Below are 8,859 nucleotides of genomic sequence, written 5' to 3'. Positions count from 1 at the left end.
ACATTAGTCATTGCTGCACTCAAATAAAAATTAATAGAAAATGCAAACTCAGTAACAATATGCATTGACTGAGAAGTATGTTCCTCAAAAAATTGAAAATGTGTGTCCTTTAGGTCCTCCATAAACATTTTATTTTGCATCTATTATATGCCAAATGCTTTGATAGGTGCTTCATAATATTTAGACTGTAGGTTAAATCAACCACACTTCCTTACTGCCAGTAGCCATTCAAGATTTCATTCCATTTTTTTTATGTTTAAAAAGTTTAGATATTTGTCTTTTTGAATAATAATGTTTAGTAACTATATGCAATGGAATGCCACTCTTCATTTTATTCATCAGAATAATTCATGGGAAAAAGTAACAAAGTAGCAAGCAAGCCAATCTTTTCACCTGCTTCAGCTGGACCTAATGCTTACCATAGAATACTTCCTCTATTTTTTTTTTCTTTATGGATTCCATTTCCACCAATTCTTTGATGACTCCCAAAACAATAGTATCAGCAGCCCAACTCTCTCCTAAGCTCCAGACCCAACTGCACACCAGTCAGCTCTACCTGGGATTTTCCTCATCCTTCTAACTTGTTTCAAACTACATTTCCTCCACCATCTGTTGAATTGCTCAAATTACATTTCCTCTTCCCACCTCCAGCAGTCTGTTTCATGCCTCTCCACATCTTTGTCAACACTTACTCTTGCTGTCTTTTTTTATTGGAGCCATCCTAAGTGGGTATGAAATGGTATCTCATTGTAGGTTTGATTTGCATTTTCCTAATGACTAATGATGCTAAGCATCTTTGGGGTCCAACTTCATTCTTTTGCATTTGAATATCCAGTTGTACCACTACATTTTGACAATATTATTCCTTCCCTCAAGTGGACTTCGCACCTTGTCAAAAATCAACATATAGATGAATGGAATAGACTTGAGAGTCCAGAAATAAACCCCTATGCAATTCTATTCCATTCATCTATTTATCCTAATGCCAGTACTACACTGTCTTGATTACTGTAGCTCTATAGCAAGTTTTGAAACAGGAAGTATGAGTCTTTCAACTTGTTTTCCTTGCCCAGGGTTGTTTTGGCTTCTCTATATCCCTTCATTCTGTATGAATTTTAGAATAAGCTTGTCAATTTCTTTAAAAATGGCAGCAGAGATTTTGATAGGGATCGCACTGAATTGCCATCTTAACAATGTTAAGTCTTACAGTCTGTGAACATAGGATGTCTTTCCATTTATATAGGTCTTCCTGAATTTCTTTCATTGATGTTTTATTGTTTGTAAGTCTTGGCACTCCTATGATTAAATTTATTTCTAAGTATTTAATTCTTGTTAATGAAACTTTCACTAAATTTCTTTTACATATTATCCATTACTGGTGTTAAGAAATATATTTCTAATAGCTTCCTAGTGGATTGTTTAGGATTTCCCATATACAAGATCATGTCAACTGTGACATGTGTGACCCCTGACATCTGTGCTTGGCTAGCTTAGTAGTCATCCACTGATTGGACAGAGATTTCCTTAAATGCCTTGAAACAATAAGTCTCCCAGCCTTTGTTGATGGACTTTGTGAGCATGTTGGAGTATGCCCTCAACACTCTGGCAGTCAGTTTACAACTCTGCTTTTGCCTTTACTTCCTACTTGCACAGACTGGCCAGGTCAGCCAGAAGTGAGAGGTTAGCGACATGTTATGTATTTTCCTACATGCAGCCATAAACATGTATGTGGCCGTGTAGATTCCCAGGAATATGTCAGAGCTTTTCAAAGCCCCCATAGATACCTTATTTCCCAGCTTTTCCTTTTAGTGTTTTTGTCAGCTGATTGTTTGCTCCAACTTATCGCTATCTCAGGCAGCTGTGATTTGAAACAATTGCAGCTGTTTTCCAAAAATGCCCCATGAAAAAGGCTGTTTACATAGAGCAAGCTCTGAGCCAGGCCAAATGAAGACAAACCTCATGAATGGGGGTTTCAAGAGAACTGCCAGACAGGTCACCTAATGACCATTATCTGAGAATGGTGTTTGGCAGAAGCTCCCACCCATCCTGCTCCCTCCAGTAGCTAGTTTCTACCGTGATTGTGGGGCTGCTGTTTTTCAGCACTACCATACAGTTTGGAAGGAAGGAAGGAAAATAGGGCAAATAGAAATGCCATAAGGCTCACCATTTTTATCGAGATTCAGCTGTTCTTGGATAAATACTCATTGGATTGTTGTCAGCATTTGGTTAATTCCCCAAGTTCTAAAAACGTTCTTTTTGACAATTTTTGCTAGTGTTCTCATTGCTTTTATGGAGGACTGGCTTTGTGGTGGTATTTACTCCACCCCCACTGACGCTGGGCTGTGGTATCTTAAAGCCAATCCTAGACATCACACCATTTCACCCTCAAACAGTTCAGCTCAACATGCAGACATCTTTCCCGAACCATACTGCCACTGTTTTAACTGCTCTGAAAATTAAACCTTTATTATCACCTCCTACCCCGTTCATAATCGGACATCCTCAATTGTCTCAGAAACAAACATCTCTTTACACATCATACTTGGTTATTCTCTCTCTCTCTCCCTTCTTTCAGCACTTGTAAGTAGTTAATCATTTGTACTGGTTCCCTTCACAACAGGAGACATCTTTGGCCCTGGATGTAGGGAAGCCAGGGTAGAGCTCATGGTAAGGGACCAGTGAAGAGCTGATAATTCTGGTTTGGTTCAGACTCTACAATGGAGGGGTGAAAAGGGTCACTGCAGTTTTCTTAAACATTTTCAAGCCAGTCCACCAGGGAAGAAAATAGATTCATCTTCACAGGGCCTATGATGTCCCATGCACTATGCCTTCAGGTAATGCTCAAGCATCCCACATGTCGGGTATGGCAGTGTAGTAGTAGGACAGACAAGCAGAAGGGTAGGAAGGGCCTGGAATAACCACAAGTCTTCCTCTCATCAAGGAAACTGCAGAAAATCTGACCAATATCCTGAGAATTGCAGTTGTTCTTATCGGGAGGAAAGAAAAAAGGCCTACAGGTTTTCATTAAAAGAACACTGGACAATCAAAATACAAGACAGTAACTTCTATACACAGTTTAGAAATCTGCCCACAAAACTTTAACTTTATAATTAAGTCATTCCTCCTCTACCCTCTTTTTGTAGTCTTGACTTTTTTTTTTTTTTTTTTTTGGCTTTTATAAAAAGGGGGTTTATTTGGCTATACAGTTACAGTCTTTTTTTTTTTTTAATCTTCATTTTATTGAGATATAATCACATACCACGCAGTCAAACAAAACAAATCGTACTTTCGATTGTTTACAGTACCATTACATAGTGGTACATTCATCACCCAAATCAATCCCTGACACCTTCATTAGCACACACACAAAAATAACAAGAATAATAATTAGAGTGAAAAAGAGCAATTGAAGTAAAAAAGAACACTGGGTACCTTTGTCTGTTTGTTTCCTTCCCCTATTTTTCTACTCATCCATCCATAAACTAGACAAAGTGGAGTGTGGTCCTTATGGCTTTCCCAATCCCATTGTCACCCCTCATAAGCTACATTTTTATACAACTGTCTTCGAGATTCATGGGTTCTGGGTTGTAGTTTGATAGTTTCAGGTATCCACCACCAGCTACCCCAATTCTTTAGAACCTAAAAAGGGTTGTCTAAAGTGTGCATAAGAGTGCCCACCAGAGTGACCTCTCGGCTCCTTTTGGATTCTCTCTGCCACTGAAGCTTATTTCATTTCCTTTCACATCCCTCTTTTGGTCAAGAAGATGTTCTCCGTCCCACGATGCCAGGTCTACATTCCTCCCCGAGATCGACTTGTTTCCTTTTACCATTCAGAAATAATTGCTGATGCAACTGAGGGACAAGGGCTTGTCCACCCCCAACCTCAAGAGTACATCACAACTCTTAGATCTCATTCTATTTCCAAAGCAACACCTGCACAAGTTATATAACAAGATCACAAACTGGCATTTGTGGCCTAGATTTGCCCCAAATTTTGAGTAATCTGATTTTTAAATTTTATTTTACTGTGGTAACATAAATATAACAAAACTGGCCATTTAAACTATTTTTAAGCGCACAGTTCAGTGGCATGTATAAGCTGATTTTAAATGCCGAGGTATACACTCCCTAGTTTTGGTCGCCTTTTCCACCGCTCCCTATTGTTTTACCTAACTACCTGTTACATCTGCATTACTGGTCTGAGCTCAACAGATAAATTTGAGTTTATGATACTTTTATAGAAAGAGTATTTTCAGAGGCAGTTATTTTAAAGGTACCTTCTTGGACATGCACAAAACTTTTTATATTTAGAAACCAAAAACAAAATTTTAAAAATACATTGCATAGATTTAGAATTACTTGATTTGGTAGCCCTTTATACACAGCAGTTAAACAAAAGTCTCTGTCTATTGCTGATGGAGTGTACAGTTGCATAACTTCCAGGAGAAAAGTTTAGATTATTTCTCTTTGGGCAGAATGGCTCCCAAAGATATCCAAGTCCTACCCTCTGAACCTGTGAACATGTTGTTACATGGCAAGGAAAAATTAAAGTTGAAGGTAGAATAAGGTTGCAAATCAGCTGACTTTAAGATAAAGAGATCATCCTGGGTTATCCAGGTGGTCCCAGTGTAAACACAAGGTCCTTTAATGTGGAAGAGGGGGCAGCGTGAGAAAGACTCAACTGACCATTTTTAGCTTTTTAAGAAGCCAAGGAATGGGGGCGGCCTCTAGAACCTGGAAAAAGGCTAGGGAAATGGATTCTCGAGATCTCCAGAAATAAATGCAGCCCTGCCGACACCTTGATTTTACCCAAGTGAGACCCACTTTGTCTGGAATTCTAAGATAATAAATTTAAGCCACTACATTTGGACTAATTTGTTATAGCAGCAATAGAAAACTAATATGGCATGAAAGCGGAAACTAAGATGGCAGCTAGGTGAGACGGCAAAAAAACACCTCTGTGAAAAACACTAGATAAAAACCAGAAAGTGAACCAGAATACCAGTTACAGCGATGCGCCAGCTTGGTGAGGTCTGCTAGTATCACAGAAGCCATATACTTGGTGAAACCGGGAGTCTGCATTCTGAAACAAGTGAGCAAGCTGGCTGGAAGACCCACAGCTGCGTGGCAGTGAGGGGAAGCCAGGGCTTGGTGTTTGGAGACCGACTTGCTCTTTAAATTAAAAAAAAAAAAAAAAAAAAAAAGGGAAAAACCCAGGAGCGGCTACAGTTGCGGGAGTGGGAACCACGCAGTAAAACACAGCAAGAGGGGGCTGGGCCGGCTTCTCGGTGTCTGGCCTGGAGGATAGTCTGCTGCAGATACCCTCCAAAGGGAGAGCTGGAAGCAGAAAGAAACCCTGCGGCTCGCAGCTGGCTCCACGGAGGGCTGGCTAAACTCCTGCCCAGGGCCGTGCCCACAGCCCAGAGTCCCACCAGTTGTCCCGGAGCTGGGAAGGAGGAACTGTGTGTGTGTGGGGGAGGGGTTGAGACGCCCTGTTCGGCCATCTTTGCATCAGGCGGAGAGCGCCACTGCACAGCCCAGCGGCCCGGGGCTTCCCTTGAGGGACGGCGTGCACTTGTGATGTAACATGGCATTCCCTCCGCAGAGCTGCTGGAGGATCGCAGCTGGGAGGTGGGACCCGCTCGGAGAACCCAGGGACACTATGCCAAGTCTGGTGGTTTGTGGGACAGCGAGAGAGAGGGTCTGGGGCTGAAATGAAATGAAGGCTTAGACTCTTGCGGCAGCCTTGAATCTCCGGGAACCTGGGGGATTTGAATATTAAAACTGCCCTTCCTCCCTGGCCACCCATACACACGCCCCACATTCAGGGCAGACGGCTCCAGCAACACACCCAATCTGAGTTTTCCAAGTGAACTCCACAAGAATCATTTCCCCATACACCACAGGAACAAGGTGGAGAACTCACTTGAGGGGTATAGGTGACTCACAGATGCCATGTGCTGGTTAGTTAGAGAAAGTGTACATCACCAGGCTGTGTTTCTGAAAATTAGATTGGTATCTTCCTTTTTACAACCTGAAAGAACCCTATCAAGCAAAGCAAATGCCAAGAGGCCAAAAACAACAGAAAATCTTAATGCATATGATAAAACCAGAAGACATGGAGAATCCAACTCCAAACACACAAATCAAGATATCGGAAGAGACTCAGTACTTGGCAGAATTAATCAAAGAACTACAATCAAAGAATGAAAACATGGCAAAGGATTTAAAGGACATCAAGAAGACCATGGCCCAGGATATAAGCAACATAAAGAAGACCCTAGAAGAGCATAAAGAAGACACTGCAAGAGTAAATAAAAAAATAGAAGATCTTATGGAAATAAAAGAAACTGTTGGCCAAATTAAAGACTCTGGATATTCACAATACAAGATTAGAGGAAGCTGAACAACGTCTCAGTGTCCTAGAAGTCCACAGAACAGAAAATGAAAAAACAAAAGAAAGAATGGAGAAAAAAACCAAAAAAATCGAAATGGATCTGGGATACGATAGATACAATAAAATGTCCAAACTTAAGACTCATTGGTGAACCAGAAGGGGAAGAGAAGGGTAAAGGTCTGGAAAGAGTATTCAAAGAAATTGTTGGGGGAAACTTCCCAAACCTTCTACACAATATAAATACACAAAGCATAAATGCCCAGCGAACTCCAAATAGAATAAATCCAAATAAACCCACTCCAAGACATATTCTGATCAGACTGTCAAATACTGAAGAGAAGGAGCAAGTTCTGAAAGCAGCAAGAGAAAAGCAATTCACCACATACAAAGGAAACTACATAAGACTAAGTTGTGACTACTCAGCGGCCACCACGGAGTCGAGAAGGCAGTGGCATGACATATTTAAAATTCTGAGAGAGAAAAATTTCCAACCAAGAATACTTTATCCAGCAAAACTCTCCTTCAAACTTGAGGGAGAGCTTAAATTTTTACACAAACAAATGCTGAGAGACTTTGCCAATAAAAGACCTGCCCTACTTCAGATTCTAAAGGAAGCCCTACCAACAGAGAAACAAAGAAAGGAGAAAGAGATATAGAGAATTTTAACAGACATATATAGTACCTTATATCCCAAATCACCAGGACACTCATTTTTCTCTAGTGATCATGGATGTTTCTCCAGAAGGGACCATAAGCCGGGACATAAAACAAGCCTCAAGAAATAAAAAAAAAAAATTGAATATACTCAAAGCACATTCTCCAACCACAATGGAATACAAATAGAAGTCAATGATTTTTTAATTATAACTCCATTATTTACTTCCTACACGATATAAAATAGACAAACTCTAATGACAAATCAGTGCTTTTGAACTCAACATAAAATATGTAATTTTAGACAACTATATAAAGGTGGGGAATGGAGGAGTATAGGAACATAGTTTATGTGTTCTATTGAAATGAAGGTGGTATCAAAGAAAAACAAGATTGTTACGGATTTAAGAGGTTAATTTTAAGCCCCACAGTAAACACAAAGAAATTATCAGAGAATATAACCATAGAGATGAAAAGTAGAGTATGGGTTAAGAGAAATGGGGGAAGGGGCAATGGGGAGTTAAGAAATGAGTGTAGGGTTGCTGTTTGAGGTGAAGGGAAATTTCTAGTAATGGGTGGTGGGAAAGAGCATTACAACATTCTAAATGTGATTAATTCCACTAATGGAAGGCTAGGGAGGGGTGGAATGGGAAGATTTAGGCTGTATGTATGTTTCCACAATTGAAAAAAAAAAAGACAGTCTCAATAGATGACAACTGAATGCCAAGGAAGAGCCTGGATGGGATTGGAGGATGGAGGACAGGAGGCTCAAAGGGACACAGTTGAGACATAAGGAAAAGGAAATACAGAATGTAAGCTTTGTATCATTATTGAATCTCTTGTACTTCTTAGCTGCGTTTAATGGGATTGCATTAAAGAATGTTCTTATTCATGGGAAGTGTATATGTGAATTACAGTGTTTGTTCAAGGGTATGTGCAGCTAGCTCTCACATGTTCAGAAGACAAGAGCAATAGATGATGGATGATAGGGAGGGAGGGAAAGAAATAGTGATGTGACAGCATGTTAAAGTTGGTGGATTGGGCTATCGGGGGAGGAAGGTCAGAGTATGATGGAATTCTGTGTATAGGATTAGTATTGTTTTTGAAACTGTTCCTAAAACTTTGAATTTATTTCAAAATAAAAAAATATATATATGGTATCAAAGAACTTGGAAAAAGTACTTTTGGATTGATCCTAAAGATTTAGAGATAAATACAAGAGTTTGTGTACAAATGTTGTAATAGCCAAACAGACAAAAAAAAAAGCAAACATCCTAAATGTCCAATAATAGAAAAGCAAGTTAAATTATAGCACATCCACATAATGGATTAAAATAGCCATGAAGACAAGTATTTCAATGTATCCACATGGAGAAAAATTAATAGTATGAACAAAGCAAGGTTTAAAATTAGTTTATCATTCCATTCATAAAAAATAAGACTAGAGGGAAATACACCCAAGTATTAAACATTCTTAATTCTAGATATGGAGTTATATGATTAATTTCTTCTTTAAATATTATTTTCCAAATTTTCTACAGGAATCATTAACCTCTTAAAAAAAAAAAAAAGAAAAACTTGGGAAAATGAAATTCTCAGTTCATTTGAAGAACAGAATTAAATTCTATATTTAAAAATACTGCAGAATTTCAGGAGATACAAATATTCTCATTTAAAAAAATAGATCTAAGTGGATTTTTAAAACAAAGAATATACACCGAAAATGTTAAATAGTATCATCGAGTGGAATGCTAATAATTTTACTTTCTCCATTGTGCTTTACTGTTTGTGCTGTGTTCCACAATGGA

The sequence above is a fragment of the Choloepus didactylus genome, chromosome 12, assembly GCF_015220235.1.
Source record: "Choloepus didactylus isolate mChoDid1 chromosome 12, mChoDid1.pri, whole genome shotgun sequence".
Lineage (NCBI taxonomy): Eukaryota > Metazoa > Chordata > Mammalia > Pilosa > Megalonychidae > Choloepus > Choloepus didactylus.
The sequence above is the reverse complement of the archived record's forward strand: the minus strand, read 5'-3'. Positions refer to the sequence as shown.